This window comes from Anomaloglossus baeobatrachus, unplaced genomic scaffold, assembly GCF_048569485.1.
Source record: "Anomaloglossus baeobatrachus isolate aAnoBae1 unplaced genomic scaffold, aAnoBae1.hap1 Scaffold_221, whole genome shotgun sequence".
In the NCBI taxonomy this organism is placed as follows: Eukaryota; Metazoa; Chordata; class Amphibia; order Anura; family Aromobatidae; genus Anomaloglossus; species Anomaloglossus baeobatrachus.
In genome coordinates this window covers 177412-191166 of record NW_027441991.1, presented here as the reverse complement: position 1 = coordinate 191166, position 13755 = coordinate 177412, and the positions used below count along the sequence as shown (strand labels likewise).

General features: G+C 50.7%; 1 pseudogene; it reads right to left on the bottom strand.

Moving 5' to 3' along the window:
* Positions 1–13091: 13091 nt before the first annotated feature.
* LOC142261438 (U2 spliceosomal RNA) lies at positions 13092–13298 on the bottom strand (annotated as a pseudogene).
* Positions 13299–13755: the final 457 nt, after the last annotated feature.

The window sequence follows — 13755 nt, the reverse complement described above, 5'->3', positions numbered from 1 at the left end:
GTGATATATTGAGAAACATTTATAAAATCACTGAGGTATAGTGTTTCAAATTTCATCAGCTTTTTGAGACAAAAATCAGAAAAAGAAGAAGAAGAAGGACAAAATGAAAAAAAGAAAAAAAAGAAGAAAAAAAAAACAAAAAGGGAGCATTGAGCTCCAGACCCTGTATTGAGTCTTAGAAGTGTAGTGACAAGTGCATCTGTCCACAACCCTGTAAGGGTGAACGGGATGACGGACAAGAAAAATTATGTTCGTGGCAAAAAATGGTGGTGTTGCTATATAAAATTGCATTAAGAATAAAGAAAGGAAAAATTTCTTTATAAAAGTAGTGAAGAAAAAAGTGGAAAAAAGGGGAGTGTAAGCCATTTTACTAATAAATAGTGATGAGCGAGCATGCTTGTTACTACTCGGTACTCGCACGAGTATCACTGTACTCGGTCTACTCGACGGGGACCGAGTAATCTCGCGATACTCGTGCTGTACTCGTGGTCTTCATCCCTGCATGTTGGCGCTCTTTTGAGAGCCAGCCCTCATGCAGGGATTGGCTGGCAGACCACTGCAATGCCACAGCCCTGTTAGTTGTGGAATTGCAGTGATTGGCCGGCCTGCACAGCGTGACCGAGCCTTTATACCGGCGGGCGCGCTGTGCTCTGCTCACAGCTATCCAGACAGTCAGTGCAGGGAGAGGGTCGCTGCTTCAGGGAAAGGTTTGCGGCCCTTTATAGCTATTTCCGTAGCAGGGCTGCAAACAGTGTGACCAAAAGTCCTTCTCAGGACTATTCTAGTTGTATACAGGTAGGCAGGGTATAGCCAGGTCGGAGTACAGTAGCAGAGTCCTTCTCAGGACTATTGTTGCTGTATACAGGCAGGGTATAGCCAGGTTGGAATACAGGCTAGTGACCAAAAGAGTCCTTGTCAGGACTATTGTAGCAGTATACAGGCAGGCAGGCAGGCAGGCAGGCAGGGTATATAGCCATTCCTAGTGGTGACCGTATACCAGCCTTCATCATATCTGGGGCTGGTGTACACAGTCTAAAACAGTCCTGATAGTGTCAGATAGTGTCATTAATTTTTGCTCCTAAAACCTGTTAGGTTCTTAGTGCGTCCGTGCTTGCATTTAAAAACCGCACGTGTGTGCCTGTCGGTGGCAGCGTACAGGTGCACTTGTGTGCGTTTTTACCAAACTATTATATAACGCACAAGTGTAGTGTATAATACACGTCAGTCAGCAGTGGCTGATAGTGTCAGAGTTCTCGTCATTAATTTTTGCTCCTAAAACCTGTTAGGTTCTTAGTGCGTCCGTGCTTGCATTTAAAAACCGCACGTGTGTGCCTGTCGGTGGCAGCGTACAGGTGCACAATTTGCACAAACTTTGATATAACGCCCAAGTCTAGTGAATACACGTCAGCACAGCATTGCAAAATGCGCAAGGGCGTTGGCAAGGAACAAGGAAGTGGACGTGATGGTGGTGCAGGCAGAGGCCGAGGTCGTGGGCAAGCTCTAATTTTGCCACAACAAAGGGCCACATCTAGTCGCTCGCACGTCCTGTCCCAAATTCTTGGGGACCGCAGCAGTACACCGCTCTTGAACCAAGACCAGTGTCAACAGGTTGTTAGTTGGATAGCGGATAATGCTTCCAGTCAGATTGGCACCACCACAAACACTCTGTCTTCCACACGGTCAAGTGTCAGTAGCCGTGATACTGCACCGCACATTTCAGAACCTGATCCTCCTTCCTACCACAAGGCTGAGTACACGTCCTCGGACATTAATGATCCCACACTTGGACACTCGGAAGAGCTGTTCACGTTTCCATTCGCACATTCTGGCCTCTCGCCAGCTCATGTTGAAGTGGGTCATGAGGAGATCGTATGTACAGATGGCCAAATATTTGAGCAGCCACGTTCTCACGAAGTTGGCAACGTGTCTCAACAAGGGGTGGACGATGATGAGACACAATTGTCAGGAAGTCAGGAGGAGGAGCAGTGTGCGGAAGAGGAAGACGACGTGGTGGATGATCCAGTAACTGACCCAACCTGGCAGGAGGATATGCAGAGCGAGGACAGCAGTGCACAGGGGGAGGGAGGCGTAGCATCCCAACAGGCAGTAAGAAGCAGGGTGGTGGCTCCAGGCAGAAGTCAGGCAACCGTTCCCCGGAACAACAACATGACACAAGGTGCCTGTACAAATGTTAGGTCTTCCCGAGTCTGGCAGTTTTTTAAGTTGGATCCAGATGATTCTAAAAAGGCCATTTGCAACACCTGCCGTGCCAGCATCAGCAGGGGTACCAAAACTAGCAGCCTGACCACCACCAGCATGATCAGGCACATGTCAGCCAAGCACCCGACTTTGTGGGAAGTACAACAGAGTCGAGGAGCAGTGCTTGCTAATGTCACTGCTACGTCTTCGCTGGTTGTGCATGCGAGCCAATCCCCTGTCCATGCTGCCTGCGAACAAGCCTCCTCCGGTCCTGCACCTGCAGTTGCCTACTCAGAAATAACACCATCATCAAGCACGTCCTTGTCCCAGCGCAGCGTTCAGTTATCCATTCAGCAAACCTTTGAACGCAGGCGCAAATACACTGCCAACACCCCACATGCCACAGTTCTAAATGCTAACATTTCGCGACTGCTTGCGCTGGAAATGTTGCCTTTTAGGCTGGTGGAGACAGAAGCATTCCGCGACCTGATGGCGGCAGCTGTCCCACGTTACTCGGTCCCCAGCCGCCACTATTTCTCCCGGTGTGCCGTCCCCGCGTTGCATAACCACGTGTCACAAAACATCACACGTGCCCTGAACAACGCTGTTTCACCCAAAGTCCACCTAACCACAGACACGTGGACAAGTGCTTGTGGGCAAGGCCGCTACATCTCGTTGACGGCACACTGGGTTAATATTGTGGAAGCTGGGACCCAGTCTGAGCGAGGGACGGAACACGTCCTTCCCACACCAAGGTTTGCAGGCCCTACCTCAGTCAGTGTTTCACCCACACTCTACAGCTCCGGAATGTCATGCTCTTCAGCCTCCTCCTCCTCCTGCGCATCCTCATCCACTGTACCCTCCACACCAGTCCCAAGCTGGAAGCACTGCAGCACTGCCTCGGCGAAGCGGCAACAGGCTGTGCTGAAGCTAATCTGCATAGGTGACAAACCCCACAATGCAGAAGAGCTGTGGACAGCCCTGAAACAGCAGGCAGATCACTGGCTCACACCTCTGAACCTAAAGCCAGGAAAGGTCGTGTGTGACAATGGCCGGAACCTGGTGGCGGCTTTGAGGCGAGGCCAGCTGACACATGTTCCATGCGTGGCCCATGTGCTCAACCTCGTGGTTCAGCGGTTTCTAAAGTCATACCCAGAGCTGTCTGATCTGCTGGTAAAAGTTCGCCGCCTGTCTGCACATTTTCGAAAGTCACCTACTGCTTCAGCCGGCCTTGCCGGCTTTCAGCGCAGTTTGCATCTTCCGGCTCACAGACTGGTGTGTGATGTCCCCACGCGTTGGAATTCAACTCTGCACATGTTGGTCAGGATATGTGAGCAGAAGAGGGCAGTTGTTGAGTACCTGCATCACCTAAGCCGTCGGGAAATGGGTCAAACTCCACACATAACACCTGAGGAGTGGAGATGGATGTCCGACCTATGTACCATCCTCCAAAACTTTGAGGACTCCACCAAGATGGTGAGTGGTGATGACGCCATTATTAGCATCACCATACCGCTACTCTGCCTTCTAAAACGGTCTCTGCTCAAAACCAAACATGATGCATTGCAGGCAGAGCGCGATGAGTTGCAGCAAGAAACAGTAGTGGGTGTGGGTGATAACACACAGCCCAGCCTCGTCTCATCACAACGTGCAGTGGAGGACTATGACGAGGAGGAGGATGAAGACATGGAGCAAATCTCCGGCCAAATTGAGGATATGACATGCACACCAGTCATATCCTCGGTTCAGCGTGGCTGGCCAGAGGACAGGGTAGATGAGGAGGAGGAGGAGGAGGAGGAGGAGGACAGCATGTTCAGTCAACGTGTTGGTCAGGCTACTGAAGTCCTGGCTGTTAAGAGTCTGGCGCACATGGCTGACTTTATGGTAAGCTGCCTGTCTCGTGACCCTCGCGTTAAGAACATCTTGGCCGACAATCATTACTGGTTGGTAACACTGTTAGACCCACGCTACAAGGAGAACTTTATGTCTCTTATTCCCGAGGCGGAGAGGTCAACCAAAATGCAGCAGTTCCGGAAGGCCATAGTCACGGAAGTAGGCAAAGCATTCCCCTCACAAAACGCTAGCGGCATAGGTCAGGAATCAGTGGACAACCAAGGCGTACAGCCGAGAGAGGCACAAGTCCAATCCGCCAGAGGTAGGGGAACAGTCTTTAAGATGTGGGACAGTTTTCTCAGCCCCTCACGTACCACAGCCCCTGAGGTGCGGGGTAGTGCCACAAGAAATCCTAAGTTTGCCCAGATGCTCAAGGAGTACCTTGCAGATCGAACAACTGTACTCCGACATTCCTCTGTGCCTTACAATTATTGGGTATCCAAGGTGGACACGTGGCATGAATTGGCTCTCTACGCCTTGGAAGTCCTGGCCTGCCCTGCCGCTAGCGTTTTGTCAGAGCGTGTTTTTAGTGCCGCAGGTGGAATCATTACAGATAAACGCACCCGCCTGTCAACTGAAAATGCTGACAGGCTGACTCTGATCAAGATGAACAAGGGTTGGATTGGGCCAGACTTCACCACACCACCAGCAAATGAGAGCGGAATTTAAAGTTTGTAACGGGAATTTGCCATGTACCTCCAGTCACCCATGGGTACACACTTCTGGACTTTGGATAATCGCTGGACTGCTCCTCCTTCTCCTCATGCGCCACCATGATGACCGTTACAAGAGTTAGGCCTTTGTTTCAGGTATACCCCCAGTGGTAAATTTTTTCGCCCATTCTTTGCAGAATGGACATTACAACGACAGGAGACCCGCTCCTTTGCAATGGGAACAATGTTTTGAGGCCCTCATGCACGTCTCTATGCAGGGACAACGTGGAGCCTCCCAATTTTTGGCTGCCCTGCCAAAGGGCTATACTATAATACACCCACTTGCTGACAATGGACACTTAATGTTTTGAGGCCCTCATGCACGTCTCTATCCAGGGACAACGTGGAGCCTCCCAATTTTTGGCTGCCCTGCCAAAGGGCTATACTACAAAAGACCCACTTCCTGACAATGGACACTTAATGTTTTGAGGCCCTCATGCACGTCTCTATCCAGGGACAACGTGGAGCCTCCCAATTTTTGGCTGCCCTGCCTAAGGGCTATACTATAATACACCCACTTCCTGACAATGGACACTTAATGTTTTGAGGCCCTCATGCACGTCTCTATCCAGGGACAACGTGGAGCCTCCCAATTTTTGGCTGCCCTGCCAAAGGGCTATACTACAAAAGACCCACTTCCTGACAATGGACACTAAATGTTTTGAGGCCCTCATGCACGTCTCTATCCAGGGACAACGTGGAGCCTCCCAATTTTTGGCTGCCCTGCCTAAGGGCTATACTATAATACACCCACTTCCTGACAATGGACACTTAATGTTTTGAGGCCCTCATGCACGTCTCTATCCAGGGACAACGTGGAGCCTCCCAATTTTTGGCTGCCCTGCCAAAGGGCTATACTATAATACACCCACTTCCTGACAATGGACACTTAATGTTTTGAGGCCCTCATGCACGTCTCTATCCAGGGACAACGTGGAGCCTCCCAATTTTTGGCTGCCCTGCCAAAGGGCTATACTACAAAAGACCCACTTCCTTCCAATGGGCACTTCAGGTTTACAGGCCCTCATGCACGTCTCTATCCAGGGACAACGTGGAGCCTCCCAATTTTTGGCTGCCCTGCCTAAGGGCTATACTATAATACACCCACTTCCTGACAATGGACACTTAATGTTTTGAGGCCCTCATGCATGTCTCTATCCAGGGACAACGTGGAGCCTCCCAATTATTGGCTGCCCTGCCAAAGGGCTATACTACAAAAGACCCACTTCCTTCCAATGGGCACTTCAGGTTTACAGGCCCTCATGCACGTCTCTATCCAGGGACAACGTGGAGCCTCCCAATTTTTGGCTGCCCTGCCAAAGGGCTATACTACAAAAGACCCACTTCCTTCCAATGGGCACTTCAGGTTTACAGGCCCTCATGCACGTCTCTATCCAGGGACAACGTGGAGCCTCCCAATTTTTGGCTGCCCTGCCTAAGGGCTATACTATAATACACCCACTTCCTGACACTGGACACTTAATGTTTTGAGGCCCTCATGCACGTCTCTATCCAGGGACAACGTGGAGCCTCCCAATTTTTGGCTGCCCTGCCTAAGGGCTATACTACAATAGACCCACTTCCTTACAATGGGCACTTCAGGTTTACAGGCCATCATGCACGTCTGTATGCAGGGGCATTGGTGAACCTCACAATTTTGGACTGCCCTGGCAAAGGAAAATACTACAAAGACTCAGTTCCTCAAAATGGGCACATTAGACTCAGAGGCCTTTATGTACGTCTCTTCTCAGGGACATCGGAGTGCCACACAATGTTTTACGTAAAATCTTTCATGTATTGATCTCAAAAAGTAACATACATTAGCTCTATCTCACTATTGGGTATGTGCCCTTAACATTTCCGCTATGAAAAATCATTTTGGTGTCATTTTGGAAGGTTTTCTGGTGAGTCCGTAAAAATGGCGTAAAACGCGGACAAAATTATTCACAGCTGTGACTTTTGAGTGATAAATGCTTCAAGGGGTCTTCCCCATGCTGTTGCCATGTCATTTGAGCACTCTTCGGAGACTTTTGTGCCATTTTTAGGGTTTCTACATGCTGCCGGTGGTCATTTCACAAAAATACTCGGGTCTCCCATAGGATAACATTGGGCTCGGTGCTCGGGCCGAGTACACGAGTATCTTGGGAGGCTCGGCCCGAGCTTCGAGCACCCGAGCTTTTTAGTACTCGCTCATCACTACTAATAAACCTAAAAAATAAAAATAAATTGAATAAAAATCATGAATGTTGTGTTATAACAGGAAATTCGGTGTAAGAATGAATATCCGGGATGAGAGTTCAGCGAATGAGTTATAGAAATTGTTACAAAAAGGAGTGTGTACGGTTTATGCGTAAATTTTCAGAATGCGTACATGAAAATTATATGTATGTGAGAATGTCCCCCATGCTTTGTAAAAAGTTATTTATGAAAATGTAAATAAAATATATAAAAATGCCTAATTATTTATAATTTATGAGAAAGATATATATGTATGGAAGAATGTTATAAGGTGTCCAAGAACCATAAAGAAAAAGGGTGCATATATAATGTTAGAGGTCTAGAGTTCCACCAGGCTATATCACCCCTAAAGAAATAGAAAGAAGACCTTACTACCTGTGTACCCCAAAAAAAGCTATATTTCTTAGCCAGGATTATGGTGGAGATATGCACAAGTGAAATAAGAATATAAAGTAATACAATAAGATTATAAAACCAATATGTGTGCATTCATGCACCACCCGGTACGCTACCCTTGCCAAATTGCTCACTCTAGATCCCCACACGATCCATGAAGCCGTTCCCCCGGTCACACCGCCTGCTGCCGGTTCCCACTCATCCCTGGGGGAGTTAGGCGAGTGGTATCGAGAGCTACATGTCGGCACTGATGATACCCCCATACACCACAAGGAAGGGGTATACCGGGTGGTACAGGAGTATGAGCGGGTTTTTAGCAAGCACCCTCTAGATTTTGGGCAGATTAAAGGGGTTCAACACCACATCCCTACCGGTACACACTCCCCTATTAAAGAGAGATACAGGCCTATTCCCCCTGCGCACTACCAATGCGCCAAAGACATGTTGAGGAACATGAAGGAGGCAGGGGTTATTAGGGACAGCTGTAGTCCCTGGGCCGCTCCGTTGGTGCTGGTTAAGAAGAAGGATGGCACCATGCGGATGTGTGTGGATTACCGGAAGATTAACCAGATAACGCATAAGGATGCTTACCCTCTGCCCCGCATCAAAGAGTCCCTGGCCTCGCTGAGAACCGCTAACTACTTCTCCACCCTTGACCTCACCAGCGGGTACTGGCAGGTGGCCGTGGCACCGGAAGACCGAGAGAAGACTGCCTATGGGACCGTTTTGCTGTACTTGGATGATGTGATTGTGTACTCACAGACGTATGAAGCCCACCTGGAGCACCTAGCCGAGGTGTTCGCGTCCCTTGCCAAGTATGGGATGAAGTTGAAGCCCTCAAAGTGTCATCTGCTGAAACCCAGAGTGCAGTACCTAGGACATGTGGTTGGTGCGGAAGGTGTCGCCCCCAACCCCGAGAAGATCACCGCCATCCAAGACTGGCCGAGACCGACCACAGTGAGGGAAGTGAGGCAGTTTCTGGGCCTGGTGGGATATTACCGTCGCTTCATTAAGGGGTACACAAAGATGGCTGCCCCCATGCAAGACCTCCTCGTAGGACAGACCAAGGGTGGTAGATCCCTAGTAGCCCCATTGGTGTGGGAAGAAAAGCATGAGGAATCCTTCCGCCAGCTGAGAACAGCCCTGACCGGAGAGGAAATCCTAGCGTACCCTGACTACAGCCGCCCATTCATCCTCTACACCGACGCCAGCAATGTGGGCTTGGGGGCTGTTCTATCCCAGGTCCAAGACAGAAGGGAAAAGGTAATAGCTTATGCTAGCCGAAAACTCCGACCGACTGAGAGGAACCCTGAGAACTACATCTCCTTCAAGCTTGAGCTCTTGGCACTGGTGTGGGCTATCACCGAGCGGTTCCGCCATTACCTGGCAGCAGCCAAGTTCACCGCGTACACAGACAATAACCTGCTGACCCATCTAGATACGGCCAAGATGGGCGCGTTGGAGCAGCGGTGGGTGACCAGGTTAGCCAACTACGATTTCACCATCAAGTACCGGGCCGGCCGTACCAACGTCAATGCCAATGCACTCTCCCGGATGCCCCACCTGTCGGAAGAGGGGCCAGAGGATGATGACCTCGAAGAGATCGAGTTGCCTGCATTTCACCGGCCATTCACTGAGAAGGTGCACGTCTACCAACAACGGGTGAACCTGGATCCGCTGCCCCGACAGGACTGGCAGGAAGCTCAGGACCAGGCACCTGCTGTCCGCCTGGTCAAGACTCTAGTGGAACAGGGTTCTGCTGGGATAGACCCTGCTGCCCCTGCCGAAGCCCAACGTCTGTGGCAAGAACGGACCCGGCTATACCTACACCAGGGGAAGTTGTATCGCGAGCTGATTAATCCAAAGACTCACGAGAAGATCCGCCAGCTGGTGATTCCCCAGGCTAACGTGCCCACCGTCCTGCAAGCATACCATGATGGTGCAGTGCACTTCGGGTGGAAGAAGCTAGAGATGTTGTTAAGAGAGCGGTTCTATTGGAGTGGAATGCGGGAATCTGTGGAGGCCTGGTGCCGAGAATGTGGCCCTTGCGCATTGAGAAGGAAGGACGAGGCCAGCCAGAAGGCACCCCTACACCCGATCATTACACACCAACCGCTGGAGCTGGTTGCCCTTGACCATGTAAAGCTCACCCCCAGCCGAAGTGGGTACACCTACGCTCTGACCATCGTAGACCACTACTCGAGGTTCCTGGTGGTTGTCCCAGTTAAGGACTTAACCGGCCGCACCGCTGCTAAGGCTTTCCAGGCTTATTTCTGTTGACCGCATTGGTACCCGGAGAGGGTGCTTACCGACCAGGGTCCGGCCTTTGAAGCAGAGGTATTCCAGGAATTCTGCCAGTTGTACGGCTGCAAGAAAATCCGGACCACGCCTTACCACGCCCAAACCAATGGCATTTGTGAAAAGATGAACCACTTGGTCCTGGGCCTCCTCAAGACGTTACCACTGGAAGAGCGGAACCTGTGGCTGGAGAAGCTACCTGACCTGGTCGATATGTACAACAACATCCCTTCCAGCTCTACGAAATGCACTCCAGCATACCTGATGAGAGCTCGTCCCGGCCGGCTACCAGTGGATCTGGAAATGGGCTTGGAAGCTTCAGAAGCACTCCTGTCGACAGCTGAATGGGACACTCGGCGGAGGACACAGTACCGACAGGTCCAGGAGTATGTTGAAAAGAACTTGTGCCGGAGTCGGGGACAACAGGAGCAGTGCTTCAACAAGAAGGCGCCTGCCGGTTCCTTCCAACCTGGGGATGTAGTGCTGAAGCGGAAAAGAAGGGCCCACAAGCTGGATGATCAATGGGAAAAAACCCCGTATCTAGTCCAGCCCACAGGATGGGAGAATGGGAAGGCCTACCAGATCAGCCGTGACCAGGGGGGGACTTTGGCCACGGTTTCCCGAGACCACCTGAAGAAGTGCCCACCAGCATTGAGAGTAGCGGATGAGGCTCCAGTTCCCAGTCCAGTGGAGAAGGAAAAAGAGGTAATCCACACCATGATGGGTGATTTTCCAGCAGACTGGCCTACACAGAACGGTGCGGTGATCCTTCCAGTGATACTGTTCCCACAACCCGTGGATGAAGAAATGATGGAAACGGTTAACCGCGAGCCAGTGCCCAGGGATGTACCTGTACCCAGCTCCCCTACGCCTCCGCCTGCCCCACATGATAGCAGGGAGGAGGAACTGACTGTTCCCTCTGCCCCACTGCCTGTCACCACTGACACCGGACCCCGAAGGTCCACTCGCCCCAACCTAGGTAGACCCCCACTTAGGTACAGGGAAACTACTCTTTAAAAGGGGGGGGCTTTATGTGTTGAGTGTACCAGTTTGAAAGTTTTAAATGATAAGTAAAGATGATCAACCAAAGAAGTTTACCTGATTGAACCGTGATTAAACCGGCCGTTGCCGGCAACTGTTGTCCCCGTAGGGACTGTGCAACCATTGCGTAAGGAACTGCTTACGGACAAGCCCGAGAACTTGCAGGGCAACCACAAACTTAGTGCAATGTAAATAAAAATGTTTGTTGGCTTGACACCGTTACCGCCTCCGGAGAGGCTGATTTGGGAGGATGGGCCTGGAGGAAAGGGATGGCCTAGGCCCGCCACTACCGTAACCGGTGGCGATCCTCCGGGGGTTCAGGGGTCCCCTTGGACGTGGGCCCCCTGAAAGACACAGAACCCGCTCGGGCAACTTGGTGCTGGACTGGGGTCAAGGGGTGCTGCCCGCTTCTTAGGGGCAGCATCAGGGCCAGGTTGTTTGGGTGGGAGAAGAGCGGAAGCTGTACCGTTGTAAAATGTTTATGATGCTTTTACATGTTTTACCGTTTTATTCTTTTTCAGTTGTGAAAATAAAACCGGTGATGGACGGGCAGCCCGCGGACGGTCTGCATTTTACTATAGGGGAATGTGGCGCCCTGGACAAGCCAGGTCGTCACAGGTACTACACCAACACACTCTACACTCCGGCTAGGCACACCGAAGCTAAACACAAATCCTAGTTGCCTTCCTCCAGGGGCTGATGTCCACACCAGGGGGTGGGCCAGGCGGTTGATCCCACCCACCGAGGAGTTCACAGTCCTGGAGGCGGGAAAAGGAGTCAGATTAGAGATCAGTTTTGGAGTTAGAGAAGTGAAGAGGAGAGGAGACTGACCGTGTCCGGGTGTGTGGCCCGGGCACTCAGCAAGGTTGGCAGACGGTGGTGACCTTCTGCAGGAGAGGCTGATTGGAGTGAACCGTACGGACCGGGGATGGGCGGTGGCCCGCCGGTACCAGATCGGGGAGTGAAGAGAAGCCAGCACCATCCGGCAGGGCCTACGGACCCCGACCAGGCTAGGAGTCGCCGTAAAACCGGTCAAATCCGTTAGCGACAGGAACCTCCAGGGTTTCCCAGCAGTCAAGACCCGATTGAAGGCAACAGCTCACACCGTAGAGGGAAGCACAGTCACCGCCAAGGCTACAGTTCCCAGGGCCAGAGCCTGCGGGCAAAAGGGGCTCCCTCAGCATCCATCCAAGCTGGGGAGCGGGTTACCGGTGGGAAGCCCGCTAGATTTTGGGGGAATAAAAGGGGTCCAACACCACATCCCCACAGGTGCACACCCACCCATCAAAGAGAGCTATAAGCCAATACCACCTTCACATTGCCAGTGTACCAAGGACATGTTGAGCAACATGAAGGCGGCTGGGGTTATCCGTGACAGTTGTAGCCTTTGGGCAGCTCTGTTGATCCTGTTAAAAAAGAAGGACGGCACCACTCCCCGTATTGAGGAATCGCTAGCTGCATTGAGAACTGCAAATTATTTTTCTACCCTTGATCTCACTAGTCACTATTGGCAAGTGTCCGTTGCTGAGGCAGACCGGGAGAAGACCGCCTTCGCCACCCCTATGGGTCTCTGCGAGTTCAAAAGCATGCCCTTCGAGCTGTGCAATGCGCCAGGAACCTTCCAGAGGCTGATGGAATGCTGCTTGGGACAAGATTTTAGGGTGTATAAAAAGGGAGATTAGATCCCGTGATCCCAACGTATTGTTACACCTCTATAAATCACTTGTAAGGCTACATCTGGAATATGGGAACCAGTTTTGGGCTCCACATTTTAATAAGGACATTCAGAAGTTAGAGTCAGTTCAAAGGTGGGCAACTAGACTACTACAAGGAATGGAAGGCCTCCCATATGATGACAAGTTGAAAAAGTTATTAAGTGATTATTGGCTGCAATGGGGCTTTCTGGCTGGTGCCAGCCTCTCTTCTTAGCACACAGGAACCACAATCCCTACACCATGCTTCAATGGATTCTCTCATCCCAGCCCAGTAAAACTACATATTTTACACAGTCATAAGCAGCCAAAAGGGATCTATTCTATTCAATTGCAAATGATCTAGATAAGACTGAGAATAAGATACTGCACGGGACATAGCAGAGTTGGTCAAGTTGAGTGGAGATGAGTTTGCTATTTGGCACAGCTTTTTGCATCAATAAAGCAAGTAAAAGGTGTGAAAGATAAAAAAAAGGGTGAAAGTGTGAAAAGTGAATTGGCCAAATTGAGGTGCATATAAAGTTTTTGCTTTCTTTCAATTCACTAATGGGGCTCATTTGAATCAGGTGAATTGAGTTCTGCTTTTGGAAACTGGGTTAAGAAGGGGTGCACCGGTCCTGGAGGTACTGCAATACCAGGTCAATGCGTGCAGTGGACAGAGCAAGATTTTTTCCATCTCCTTGTTCTAAAAATCCATTTAATATATGGTCCCCAGAGAGGGGACGTATCAGATATTAAACTGATAAGAACAGATTTAATTTTTTTTTTTTTCTGTTTATCAGTAGGACTTCAAAATAACAAAGGTGATCGCCTCCCGTTGCCTGGGAACCGTCCAGGCACAAGAGGGCTATGTGTCACCAGAAGGCGCACACACTTCCTCAAGGCCGGCAGACGTGCAATCCCAGGCACCTTCCAGTACCGACCAAGGTAGCGTCCTCCAAAACTACACTTGATCTTAGCCAAAAGGCCGAGAAGCTATAACCCGAATTGGTTACGGCCTTGAGTGGCACCCTGGCCTATACCGGACACATCTTAGGGAGAGGGAGACAAACCCACGCCTACAGAAGACATTTTGTCACCCAAGCCAACCCTTGAAAAGGCTGTTTTGCAGAGCAAAAACAAGAAGAATGGTGCTTTTTGCAGCCGCCGCCCACTGCAATGAATCTGAATAACTCCTCCTTTTGGACACAAGCACCTCCCCTCCCCCTTGCAGTCTTTCCAATTCATGATACAAAAAGACGGACGGACAGGACAGGACAGGACAG